Raw genomic sequence first — 15,130 nt, 5'->3', positions numbered from 1 at the left:
TGGGACTTAGCGTTTGGAATCAACCCTTGCTAAGACAAACCTTCACGCCTGAGGAGTCCAAAGGACCTGTTGATTAAACCTTTGTGTGAATCAGGAAGATTCAGTCCGATGGGGTGGTTCAGTAAAAGAAGGGAAGATACAATACTCGGAGTGGATATAAGCTCTTAGAAGCCCTGACTGACTTCAATCATCCCCAAGCTCGCGTCTTGCCACCGATCGAAAAACAGTTGTGGAAGAATCTCTGGAAAATCAAAGCGCCTCCAAAGATTAAACACTTTATTTGGAGAGCTCTATCGGGAGCTTTGGCAGTTAAGGAGCGTCTTACCACTCGGGGTATTCAGATTGATACCACTTGCTCTAACTGTTCAAGAGAATCTGAAAGCATTTGCCATATGCTTTTCGTTTGTGAAAAGGCAAAAGAAGTTTGGGACCTTGCCAACATTCCATTACCTCAAATTGGTTTTTCAAGGAACTCTGTATTCCTAAACTTCTTACATCTCTTGAAGGTATACAATTCAAATGAGGGGGATTCCAATACGCGAAGTGTTTTCCCTTGGCTTGTATGGGAATTATGGAAGGCGAGGAATGCGCTGGCCTTTGAAAACAAGACGGTAACGGCCTACACCATTGCATCTAGGGCCTTTGAGGAAGCTTCCTCATGGCAGAAGACCATGATCCTCAAGTCAAACACGGAGATAGTAGATGATGTGGTAAGAACAGAAGAACCTATTGGGTGGATTAAGCCACCGTCTGGATGTTTGAAGTGTAACGTGGGTTCATCAGGGTAGACCTCATCACCCGAGTGGAGCTTCGTGGATTCTTCGTGGAGAAGATGGTCAAACCATTATGCATAGCAGACGTTCATACTCCTTCATGCGATCCAAAGCGGAAGCAGATCTATGGGCAATGCACTGGGCGGTGGAATGCATGCATAACACTCACCATGTCAACGTTATCTTCGAAGCTTCATCTGAACAACTCCATAATGTCCTTTCTGAGCCATTTTACCACCTTGAGTTCACTGTTGTGGTGCAATCTATAAACCAACTTCTCAATGGGATTAATGGATGGAGCCTTAACCACGCCTTGCAAGAACGTAATGAGGCAGCTGCAACTATCGCCGTGAGTGTAACACGAGATCGGCGCTATCAATCTTACATGGCACAGCATGAACCTGCTTGGCTTCACCATCTGCTGGCCCTGGAAGCTTCTTCCAACTAGAGGAAGGGTCGACCTTTCACCCTATACGCTCGTATGTTTCCTCTTACATTATCATTTTCTTACACATCTTTCTTGGATACCTACTGGCATCCTTTGTTTCAGCTTTGTCGTTTTATTTTCGGTGTTTCCTTTGTGAACATCATACTTGTCCTCGTTACTTTGTTTCTCAGTGTTATAAAAAAAAAACGAAGTGAATACTAAGTTTTTTTTTATGAAATCTTTTTAGGGCAATTCTCCATAATGACATTTTTGAAGTTTTTGTCTCCAAAATAGCATCAGAAAGAGAAAGTCACAGAAATGACATTCATTAATGGGTAAAATGTCTCTAATACCCTTGATTTAAAATCAATTAAACAAACAGAAAAAAAAAAGAAAAAATCAGAACCGCCTCTCTCTCGCGCGACGCGACGGCGATTCTTCTTCTCGATCTCTTCGACGCGACGCGACGGCGGCGACGCTCTCCGATTTCGTTTTATCATTTCCGGTGATCATCTCACGAAGATTCGACTCTCCAAGGTATGATTCCTCTTCTTAGGGTTTCCTATTTGGGGATTTCGATTTGTTGTTTGAATATTTGATGTTCCGAGTTCTTTTTGTTGATAATTTGTTCCGATTTGATATTGCTTCAAAGCTGAGTGGTGTGTGTTGTTCTTCGTTTTGTTATAGTTCTCTTGTTAATCTAAAATTTTTAAAATTTCATAGTTAAGAACACACACAAAAATTGTAGCTTTTTCTTATGCTTTAATCGTTATTATCAATGGTTTATGAAGAAAAAGTACAATTTTACTTTGTGTTTTCGACTTGAAATTTACTTAGTGTTTTGAATGTTTTATGTTCATATTTCTTCTTTTATCAAGATTTAACTGTTTCATATTCAGATTTTTTATTGAGTCTTATTGTGTCATTTGGTTAGATTAGGTGATATGATATTGTTTCAAACCTCTGTTTTGATGTTTTAATTCTCTTGTCCCTCTAAAATCAGATTAGCAGTTGTTAGATTATAGTATCTTAAACTGAGTTGTGTAGTGAATTAGTCGTTAGTAGGGATGCGTTTGAAATGAGATTAACTTTGCCCATTAGGAGAATTTTGTACAATTATGTTGATGCCATCTTGAGTCGAAACTGGTGAAAGTTGTAGCTCTTTCATTATGTCTTGATCCATTACACTATTCTTTCGTTGGTAGGCTCATGATTTCATTCATGACCATGTTGGTTGTTTGTTTATGATGTTTCTTTGATATTTCGAGCTCTTTTTGTTGCTAATTTAATTTCCGGAAGTTTGAAATTGTTTTCAGGATATCTTTCCTGATTGGTTTCCATATGCTATTGTAAGATTTGTTTATGTTCTTTGGGTTTCATTTTTGTCGTAGCTTGCGTCTGGGACTCCAATAAACGGAAAGGGAGTGGTTATCTTCAAGTATCCATCTGATCCAACCGTTACCTTGGTTTACCTTTCTGCTGCCTTTCTCATTGCATGCATCGTAGCTGGTCTGTTCTCAAGTCTGTCTTGTTCAAAAAGCACCAGCTTCTTTGTCATCATTATTGGGAACACAAGCTTTTGAGGTAATGTATTCTGTTCTTTTCAACATAAAGTTGATTCTGATGATTATGTGGGATTTGCTTGTGTTCGTGAGTGTTTTGCTTGTGAAAACTTGTGGAATTTTTTTTATCTTTCATCTTCTGAAAGGCGTTTCGTAGTTTCAGGATAGCTTTCCAGAAAATTCGATAGTTTTATGTGCTAGAAATTTAAGTTCAATGTTTTTCTCAATGTGTATCTCATACAGTTTCTTGTTGTCTTATAGGATGATCCAAACACTTGGACTTATGTTTCTCCTCCAAATTTGACAAAAAGAGTATATGCTCGTTCTTGTGCTTCCTTTTTATTGTTTTAGGAAGAATTTGTAGATATTCAGGAATGTCTTCCTGATTTTTGTTGAACTTGCACAGACTGACACAGAGTCGATGGATGAGACGGCTTTTAAACGCGGTGAAGCAGATCTTGATCAAGCAGCTGGAATTGTTGACAAAGAGGTAAATTTTTAATTTTCAAAATTAAAGTTGAATATACAGCCTATATCAAAATGGACTGATATCATTGAATCTAAATCATAGCAAACTGAAAAAAGCAGAGTTCAAACTCTCTTTACGGTCGGTGAGAATGTGGAGATTGCATCTGGTCGAAAATGGTATCCAGGAAATGTGTTGAAGACAGATATGCGTAATGGAGTTGAGATGGTGAAGGTTGAGTACTCAACACTGTTTCAGGACAAAAAGAAAAAGACAAAGAGACTTCAGGAAAGTGTATCCAGTGGCAGAATCCGTCCTCAACCACCATCTGAGAAACCTGAAGAGACGAAAAGTTTGGAACTGATGGATAACGTGGAGGTATACCACAATGACGGCTGGTGCAGTGCTAGAATAGTTTGTTTTGTGTTCTTATAGATTATCATTGTTACATTAGCATCGTATAAACTATAAACTATTATTTTCTTGAGTTTTTTTTTAAGTACACACAAGCTAAGCTTCTGCGATGATTCCATTTACTCTCTTTCTCTTATTAGCTACGCAAAATTAACATTTTCTATTGCTGCTATGCAAAGTGAGACTGTGATGAGTTTGCTTGTGAAAACTTGTCTGTTTTTTTTTCTTTAGTTTCTGGAAGGACTTCCATAGTTTCAAAACAGCCTTCCAGAAAATTCGATACTAGAAAATTTGAACTTTTTTTAGCTTGGTGAAGCAGGACATGAACATGATGAGAGATTCAATACCTGAATTACTAGCACTGCCTGAACTCAAGCATCCTATTGGATCAGAGCCAAAGCCAAAAATGACAATAAACCAATACTCGACCGCTGCTTATATCAAAACAGGTCCGCCTATTATCAAGCCAGAAGAGTTTGACAGAATCCGAAGGACTTTTATGGGACCTGTTATCAAGCTGCTGAGAGGACTTTAAAAGATGTGGAATTTTTGGAAGGTTTTGAACATGTTCTGGAATGTCTTCCTGATTGTTTTTGCAGGAGCCATTGGATGGATCACACGCATCTCCATTGTCTCAACAGATTGAGACTCAGGTGTATTCTCCTAACTCGGCACAACACGTTTGTGCTCAAAGTACTGTTTTAACAGTTTGTGTGTTTAGAAGCAATGTTTGGAAGCTCTTGTACATATTCATGATGGCTTTCCTGATTTTTTGCAGATTGAGAAAGAGCAATTGAATGAGGCACCTGATGCTCATACTCAAGTTTTTCCTCAAATGTGACACAACATGTATATGCTCAAATGAACTTTTTTAGATTTGGAGTAAACTTTAGTACAATTTAGTTGAAGAAAATCATACAAACCTTAACACACAACCGACATGTTCCATCAAATGCTCTAATCTTGCCGATGAAACTTTTGAGCTGGTGAGTATTTCCTATGGAGATTGGGGGAAAACCTTCAACAATACTCTTCAAGTCCAACGAAATCTCATAACTCAAACTTATTTCTTCCTCTTTAATACTAAAATCTTCGGAGACAATCTTCATCAAATCTTTGTACTGAAGATCTTCTTCTATGTAAATGAAAAATGCATTTATATTCGTATCAACATTAAACTCCCACTGGAGAGATTCTTTTGAGCTCCATTGTCTACAGACACAAAAAAACTTCAGCCATAATCTGTTAAAAAAATCACAAGAAAAACTCAAAAATATGTTAAAAAGTTGTTTATACAACTATTTCAATCAAAGAGAACAACGATAAAATACTATTTCAGATTAATTGCCTCTCAGCAGAAGCTAATAACATCATTACATATCAAACGAAAAGCTTCAAACAATCTGATAATAAAGTTTGCTAATGTCAATGTATCATAGATTAAGGATTTCGTATCTGAGCTAAAATAAAAACAAATCGTCACAAGCTTAAAGCTTAACAGCCCGATTCACAAGAAGACAACTCCAAACATCAAATTGAGAATTGAAAAAGTAACATTGATATGAGATACCTTTAATACGATGAAATCAAAAGTATAATTGAGACAGCGGAGCAACGATTGAATCTAAGGAAAACAAACGAAGATGATGACGGTAGAGATAATGGCGGAGGAAATGACCGACAGCGGAGATAATGGCGATGGATATGAGTTACGCCGGAGATGATGATGTCGGGGATGAAAGACGACGTCGAGAGTCGGAGAAACGACGCCCAGAGTCAGAGACGACGTCGATTTTGAAATCCTGATTTCAATTTTTTGTTTTAATTTAATTAATCAGAGAGGAGAAAAGGGGCATAAGGGTAAATGATCTCATTAAATGAAACTCATTTTTGTGATTTTTGGCCTTGAATGCTAGTTTGGGAAGAGAAACTTGGTTTGAATCTATCTAGGGCTATTTCTCATCTTTTTATCTAAAACTATTTTTAATAAAAAAAGAAAATCAAAAAATCAGAGAGAAACAGCCTTATAGAAAAATAGAAAATCAGAAAACTCTAATGATCTTTTTTGCTTCGTGCCAAAGTAACACAGCTATGACCGTATGACGTACTAGTGCTCTTCTCGTTCGAAGGGAACCGAACATACAAGAATACTGTCCAAACTCCTCTAAAACTTTTATTCTTCACACATGTCGGATCACAAAAGGACAAAATCATGTCGTTGATCATAATCTGAGCATCATTATCCTTATCGATTCCAGCTTCTATCAGACTATCAGCAAATAATAAAGTTTCTCTTTGTTCAGAGAATATTCATGTTCGACAAATTCGTTCGATGAGAAGGAGAATGAACCCTTCTTGGTACTACCACAGTCACGTCGGAGTATCTCTGTCTCGACGTTCATGGTCAAGTCGTCTGCGTATCGTTGTTGCTCCAGACGGTGATTAATTTTGTATTCAAGAAGAGGGGATCCAAAGTTCATCTTTGGTATTGCTGATTTGCTGAAGTTGTTTCTCTTAGAATAATGGTGTGGGTTTTAGGCTTCTGTTATTTTATAGTGTGAAGATCGTTTCGCTTGTTTTGTTTTTCCATTTGATATGTTGCATTTTTCCGTTTCGCATGTTTTATGTTTCCATTTTTTAATTATGCTTTTTTAATATGTTAATTATGCCTTTTTCAACGTCATCAACATGATGAAACTAGAATAACGATACCAAAAGAGCGCTCTTCCATAGACTTGAAAACCCTCAGCACATTCTTGACTTATACCTAACAATGTGAGAAGATTAAAGAAGATATTGGGAGCTAATCGAACACGAAGACTTTTGGTTAGAAACAATCAAACCAAAGAGACACATTTGTGCAACAACATCCATGTTCCCTCAATGCTTAATACATATATATATTGTTCCCTCAATGCTTAATACATATACAAGCGATCATACAAGCAATAAATGTTGGGGAAAGCGGGCAAGAGGCGAAGCGGAATGTAACGGTCGTAATCCCCTGACCTTGTGTGAACCTGTGAGGAAAATACTTCGACGATAGCAGGATATAGTATAAGCAATAACTAAATGAGACAAGCACTTTTTACGTGGAAAACCTCCTCGGTGTGAGAAGGAAAAACCACGGGACCGTAGTCCACTCAACAATCCACTATATAAATGTATGTGAGTACAACCGCGTCCTCCCTGTTCAACAACCTGAACAGAACAGAGACTCAAGCTACAAAGAGCTACCTCTAACATAAGAACAACAACAACAAGAGAGCAACACAAAGCTTCAAAACCAGCAGCAACCAAACGACTTCAGCTCACAAGGATTTCGGTAACCAGAGACTAATCCCACCGTACAAATCCAAGATAAACCAGTCAAAAACACCTCTGCCAAATTTCAGATCAATCAGAGAAGATCTCACCGTCGGATTTACCAAACACTCAAGACAGCACTGCTGAAGAACTGTGACGACCAGCTTCACTAAAACCAAGACAACAGAAGATCCAACCGTTGGAATCCAAATCCCTTCGGTGAACCTTTAACCCACTGACTGAAAAAGCATTCCACAAAATATCAGCCCGATCAGGATCCGTTTGACCCTCCAAATCTGCCTTGAAAAACCCAGACGAAATTCTGCCTCCTTCCCTCTTTTCTCTCTTTTGTCTTTTTGTTTCTTGTAAGTCTCACCATAAAAATTAGGTCAAGAGACTATATATATATGTGTCTCACTAACCCTAAGAACCTCCAAGGCCCAATACTAATCTCATGGACTAATACCAATGACCCAACTTCTAAGTTTGGTTATCACCAACCAAATCCAATGGGTTTCCTCCATCTAAAAGGAACCCAACAAACTCCCCCTCCGATTAGGTGGAGGAAACAGCCATTCCAGCTATCCCTCGGCATACTTCAAGTTTTCCCCTCGGCAAAGGCTTTGTCATCATATCAGCTCCATTATCATCCGTATGAATTTTCTCAAGTTCCACTTCCTTAGAAGCAACCACATCTCGTATCCAATGATACCTCCTCTGAATGTGTTTTGATTTCGAATGAAATGTAGAGTTCTTCCCGAGACAGATGGCGCTTTGACTATCACAAAGCAACACATACTTTTCTTGCTTGAAACTGATCTCTTCACAGAAGTTCTTCATCCACAACAACTCTTTACAAGCTTCAGTTGCAGCAATGAACTCTGCCTCAGTGGTAGATAGTGCAACACACTTTCGCAGCCTTGACTGCCATGCCACAACTCCACCCGCAAATGTTACCAAGTAACCCAAAGTAGGCTTGCTAGAATCAACATCTCCAGACATGTCAGAATCAGTGAAACTGACCAGAAAAGGCTTCTTACCCCCAAATGTAATCTTCAGATCAGAAGTCCCTCTGAGATATCCCAAAATCCACTTCACATCATTCCAATGTTCTCTTCCTAGATTGGAGATAAACCTGCTGACAACTCCAAAGGCGTAAGCTAAATCCGGTCTTGTACAGACCATGGCATACATCAAACTACCCACTGCCGAAGCATATGGAACCTTCGCCATATCTTCTTTCTCCGCATATGTCTTCGGACTTTGTTGACTGCTCAGTCTTAAGTGTGGAGCAAGAGGAGTACTCAACACTTTAGACTTATCCATGTGAAACCGCTTAAGTACTTTTTCAATGTACTTCTCCTGAGACAAGTGAATCAGCTTCTCACCTCTGTCTCGAACAGTTCTCATACCGAGAATCTGTTTCGCTGGACCCATATCTTTCATGGCAAAGGACTCACTGAGCTGCTCTTTCAGCTCCTTAATTATGTCCATGTTCCTACCCACAATCAACATATCATCGACATACAGCAACAAGATGATAAAATCATCCTCACCAAACACCTTCACAAATACACAATGGTCTGAATCAGTCTCAACATAACCATGCTCCCCCATAACAGACTTGAACTTCATGTACCACTGCCTTGGTGCTTGCTTCAATCCATAAAGGCTTTTCTTCAAGTGGCAAACCAAATTTTCTTTGCCCTTTTTCACATAGCCTTCCGGTTGTTCCATGTAGATCTCTTCCTCCAAATCACCATGAAGGAAAGCAGTCTTCACATCCATTTGCTCAACCTCTAGATCAAGGCTCGCTGCCAATTCACGCACCACCCGAATGGATGACATCTTCACAACAGGAGAAAAGATTTCATCATAATCAATTCCCTTCTTTTGGCTGTAGCCTTTCACAACCAATCTAGTCTTGTGTCGAGGTGGCAAATTGTCATCCTCATGCTTAATTCTGTACACCCACTTATTAAGCAGAGCCTTCTTGCCCTTAGGCAATTCCACCAACTCAAAAGTATGGTTCTCCTCAAAAGAATCCATCTCCTCATCCATGGCTCCAAACCACATATCCTTGTGTTCATTCTCCAAAGCTTCATCATAGCTTTCCGGCTCTCCCCTATCAGTAAGTAAAACATACTCACTAGGATCATACCTTGTCGACGGTTTAAGACCTCTTTTGGATCTTCTAACAACAGTAGGTTGGTTCTCAGCAGCTGGTGTCTCACCATGATCGTCACCATGATCACCACTGCCATCTTCATGTGCGGGAGCATCTGCACTGGGTGTATCATCCTGAACCTCAACCTCAACCTCACCGTGAACCGATGTAGAAGGACTAGTCTCTAAATCAATCAAACTCTCATAAACCTGAGCTGGAATTTTGGACTTGTCAATGTCCTTAATCGTTTGATATTCCATGAACACAACATCTCTGCTCCTTACGAGCTTCCTTTCAACGGGATCATAAAATCTGTACCCGAACTCATCCTGACCATAACCGATGAACACACACTGTCGTGACTTCATCTCAAGCTTCGATCTCTCATCCTTGGGAATATGAACAAATGCCTTACACCCAAAGACTCTCAAGTGACTGTAAGAAACATCCTTACCAGTCCAAACCCTCTCTGGAATATCACCATCCAGTGGAGCACTCGGTGACAAATTCAGCACATGAACCACCGTGTTCAAAGCTTCTCTCCAGAAAGCCATCGATAAGCCTGACTGTGAGATCAAACATCTCATCCTCTCGACAATCGTCCTGTTCATCCTTTCAGCCAACCCATTCAACTGTGGAGTCTTAGGTGGCGTGAACTGATGCCTTATTCCATGCTCTTTGCAATAAGCATCAAATGGTCCAGAATACTCTCCACCATTATCACTGCGGATACACTTCAGCTTCTTCCCCGTTTGTCTCTCAACCAACGCCACAAAATGCTTGAAATATCCCAACACCTGATCCTTCGTTCTCATAGGAAATACCCACAACTTCCTTGAATGATCATCAATGAAAGTCACAAAATATGATGCGCCGCCAAGAGATCTTGTCCTCATTGGACCACACACATCTAAATGTACCAAATCCAGTACCTCGGGTTTCCTAGAAGGCGCAGAAGACTTGAAAGACACCCTATGTTGTTTTCCCGCAAAGCAATGCGAACACTTCTGCAGGTGCAAACCAGAGATTCTTGGAATCACCTCATTCTTAGACAACACAAACATTCCCTTCTCACTCATGTGACCGAGTCTCTTATGCCATAACTCCATGACACCATCATTCTCCACCGCATTAACAGCATCTTTGGAGACCTTAGCTTGCATCCAATAGAAGGATGAAGACTTTTCACCTCGAGCCACAATCAAAGAACCGCGAGAGAGCTTTATTTACCACCACCGTGCAAACTGAAATAAACCTCATCATCAAGTCTTCCCGTCGATATCAGATTCATCCTAATATCAGAAACATGCTTAACATCCTTAAGCACCAACCTAGTCCCAAGACTAGTCTCCAAGCATATATCGCCAATGCCAGCAACCTGAGCCATCGCATCATTTCCCATCTTCACGGAACCATAATTACCCGTAGTATAGGTAGAAAACAAATCCCGCTGTGATGTTGCATGAGTAGTAGCTCCACTATCAATCACCCAACTGGTGTCTTGGCATGCGACATTAATGGCATCACCCTCAAGAAGAATGAGAAACTGATCTTCGGTGACAGTCACCCGATCCACCTTTTCTTCTTGATTACCTTGCTGCTTGTTTTTCAACTTCCAGCAATCCTTCTTTATGTGCCCTTTCTTGTGACAGAAATAGCACTCCATATTAGCAAATTTATTAGATTTGCTCCTGCTCATGTTCTTGTCCCTCTTGGGATCTCTACTCGAACTCCTCCCCCTTGACTCAGTAACAAAGACATCTGAACGCGAACTGCTAGCATTCGACTGTCTTCTTGCTTCCTCATTAAGAACACTGTTCTTCACTGAATCCATCAAAATGACACCTTCCGACGCGGAGTTACAAAGAGACATCCTGAAAACCTCCCAAGAATCTGGTAAAGTACCGAGAAGCCACAGACCGTGAATCTCATCATCAAACTTGATGCACATATCAGACAGCTTGTTGAGGAATCCCTGAAACGCATTCAAGTGATCCGTCATCGGAGTTCCCTCCTGATACCTTAGCTCAATCAACTTCTTGATCATGTACATCTTGTTGTTTCCGGTCTTCCTAGCATACAACTGCTCCAGCTTCTTCCACAAAGAACGAGCATCCGTCTCAGTCTCAATATGATGCAACACATTATCATCTACCCACTGCCTTATCAACCCACACACTTTGCGATGCAGCAGCTTCCACTCTTCATCCGTCTTCTTCTCAGGTTTCTTCTCCTCGAAGACTGGAACATGGAATTCTTTAACAAAGAGCAGATCCTCCATCTTGCCCTTCCATAGATGATAGTTAGCACCATTCAAGCCTATCATCCTGCTCGTATTTCCATCATTCTCACAAGCAACAATAACCCGAAGTTATCAAACCCAAAGCTCTAAAACCAGAAGCTCTAATACCACTCTGTTGGGGAAAGCGGACACGAGGCGCAGCGGAATGTAACGGTCGTAATCCCCTGACCTTGTGTGAACCTGTGAGGAAAATACTTCGACGATAGCAGGATATAGTATAAGCAATAACTAAATGAGACAAGCACTTTTTACGTGGAAAACCTCCTCGATGTGGGAAGGAAAAACCACGGGACTGTAGTCCACTCAACAATCCACTATATAAATGTATGTGAGTACAACCACGTCCTCCCTGTTCAACAACCTGAACAGAACAAAGACTCAAGCTACAAAGAGCTACCTCTAACACAAGAACAACAACAACAAGAGAGCAACACAAAGCTTCAAAACCAGCAGCAACCAAACGACCTCAGCTCACAAGGATTCCGGTAACCAGAGACTAATCCCACCGTACAAATCCAAGATAGACCAGTCAACAACACCTCTGCCAAATTTCAGATCAATCAGAGAAGATCTCACCGTCGGATTTACCAAACACTCAAGACAGCACTGCTGAAGAACTGTGACGACCACCTTCACTAAAATCCAGACAACAGAAGATCCAAATGTTAAAATCCAAATCCCTTCGGTGAACCTTTAACCCACTGACTGAAGAAGCTTCCCACAAAATATTCCCACAAAATATCAGCCCGATCAGGATCCGTTTGACCCTTCAAATCTGCCTTGACAAACCCAGACGAAATTCTGTCACCTTCCCTCTTTTCTCTCTTTTGTCTTTTTGTTTCTTGTAAGTCTCACCATAAAAATTAGGTCAAAAGACTATATATATGTGTCTCACTAACCCTAAGAACCTCCAAGGCCCAATACTAATCTCATGGACTAATACCAATGACCCAACTTCTAAGTTTGGTTATCACCAACCAAACCCAATGGTTTCCTCCATCCAGAAGGAACCCAACAATAAAAAGAGAAGATCATTTGCTTGCAACTCAAGTTCTAGAGACGATGCTAGAGGAAGTCAACTCCACAAATCGTTTCCCAACCTTCATCAACCCAGTTTAAATTTTGATAGTAATTTTTTGATTATGTGTATGGGTTACTTTATATATATATATTGAGTTTTGTTTTAATAATTTATCATGAAAACTCATTGGAAATCCTTTTAAATAATTCTGCATAATATATTAAATTCTTTAGTTCTGAATAACACTATATTAAATTGAATAACACTATGTTTTGGGTCGTTAAAAACACTATATTTAGAATCTATAATGCATAAACATAAAATTCAATAACACTGAATTTCAAAATAAAATTTATACTATTGATACATAACAATATATTATAGTTTGATTTACTCTTTAAAATTCATCATTCAATAAAACTCCCTAAAAAAATTCTAAATCATCGGTTGGGCAAATTGGATTTAATTTTACCTGTTTATGAATACGTAAATAAAAATATTGTTGTGAATTGCACTTACCACTACCACTACCAGGTTTTAAAATCTGGGCACAAGATCATTTCTAACCACATCCTATTTATTATTGCAAGCTTCATCTTGAAATGTATATTTTTAATTGCAAACTTCATTTTGAAATATTTTGTTCTCAGCCACATTTTATTGTAATTTATAAAAGTAAGATAATTCTAAAGATGAAATAATTCTTTTTTTTTAGTCAACAAACGGCTATTCTATTACTCAAACTTGAGGTGGTCTGGGTAACCAGACCGGAATAGAACAACCAATATAGCACAAAGATCTATGAAAAGAACGGACATTCCTAGTTAAAGAATCAGCAATTCCATTTTACACCATTGGGAAGTAGTTGATCTTGAAGTCCGGAAAGCACATCTGGAAAATTTGAATGACTTCCAGATCGGTTACGAAATTTGGCCACGCTTGTGGGTCTGCTATCATTGCAATCAGGTCCTTGCAATCCGTCCCAAATCGTTGACATGTCGAGCGCTGTAGCATGCTCTCCATTTCTCATCTTAAAGCTTCCAGATCAGAGTGAAATGCGGTCTCACGCCTCCTTAAGTTCCGTGTCCCCAAAAGTTGGATCTTCCCCATGTCATCCTTCCACACCCATCCAATTCCACTGAATTGATCCGTGGAGGTCCATAAACCATCCACCACACAAATTTACCCAAGCTTAAGGCTTGTGTATCTCCAACGATTTGTGCATGTGGAGGAGCATGTATAGTTACCTTTGCATTATACCAGGCTTGGCACTCACATTCTGCATATCTGACTAACTTCAATGGGTCCGTATCTATACCTCTGAATAGCTTATCGTTCCTGGCCTTCCAAATGTACGAGATTATCCAAAGATATGAGTCTCTCTTATCCTTTGGCTCCATAATACTATTCTTCCTCCAAAATAGATAGACCATGTTGGTGTAGATACTCGAGAAAGGGAAAGTCTGAGAGCTTGACAAATTTGATGATAATGCACATGCTTGTAATGCCGGTGGGCATTCGAAGATCGCATGAGTAGTAGTCTCTTCTGGCTCTTCACATCTTGGGCAGTGGTTATCACATCGCATATTGCGTCGCACCAGATTCCTTGTGACCGCTACCTGCTCTGAAATTAATTTCCATATAAGATGACAAATCTTTTGTGGTGCATTCACTTTCCAAGCAAAGCCTTGAAGTTTGGCTATGATGGGCTTTAGAACTTCTTTTTCCTCGACATCTGGCAGTATATTTGTAACTACCCAATATCCATATTTGACTGTATATTGACCATTTTTGGTGTAGCTCCAGCAAAAAGTATCCCGTCGATGAGTAAGGCTTATGACCAAACTCTGAATCATCGGTATATCCTCTTGGTCTACGTACTGTTCCATCCCACTCTTTTGATTCAAATTCAATAAGACTATTGACTATATTTTCTTCATTGTTTTGTTTTCAAGTAAAAATGTATTTTATTCATTAATAATTTGTAGAGTAAAAGAAATGCAGTTCATATAAAATTCAACTATATTTTATAATTAATCTGTTTTAAATTAAAAAAAATACATTAGATGCTCTAAATGCATTTTGTGAATATCATGGATAAGAACATCTTCGATGTAAAATTATATTTCTTTCCTCCAATATGGAACAAAATGAAATATGAAATAAAAATGTTCTAATCCAATTTTATTTCTTATTCTATAATAAAGTAACAAATAAACAAAAAATAGATTATTCTATAAATAGAGTAAACTTCGTTATGGAGTGGGATAACATGTAGTCCATATTCTATTTTACTCATTTTTAGAATTAAAAATGGGATACCGAGAGTAGTGGCGCATGCAAAATTATATGGACACGTGTATCTTACAACGACAATTCATACAAGCCCAATATATAGGTAACTGGGCCATAAGCATAATGGGAAAACTATGTCGGCCCATCATTTTATTTACCCTTTTCTGTTGCTCCATCTCCATTATATTTATTTTCTTTTGACTAAAATCTCCATTATATTTTTGTCAAATTAAAAAGAAAACTCTGCTAAAATAAGCCAGAAAGGACAAATTGATTGTCATGACAAGTTAAACATGATGATCTCGTACCAAATCTGTTGAATAAGATTCCAAACACTATAAGCCGGTCATGGTCTCTATTTATCTATCAACCACTAAAGCTCGCACCATGATAATTG

This window comes from Brassica napus, chromosome C5 (assembly GCF_020379485.1).
Source record: "Brassica napus cultivar Da-Ae chromosome C5, Da-Ae, whole genome shotgun sequence".
Taxonomy (NCBI): Eukaryota; Viridiplantae; Streptophyta; class Magnoliopsida; order Brassicales; family Brassicaceae; genus Brassica; species Brassica napus.
The sequence above is the reverse complement of the archived record's forward strand: the minus strand, read 5'-3'. Positions refer to the sequence as shown.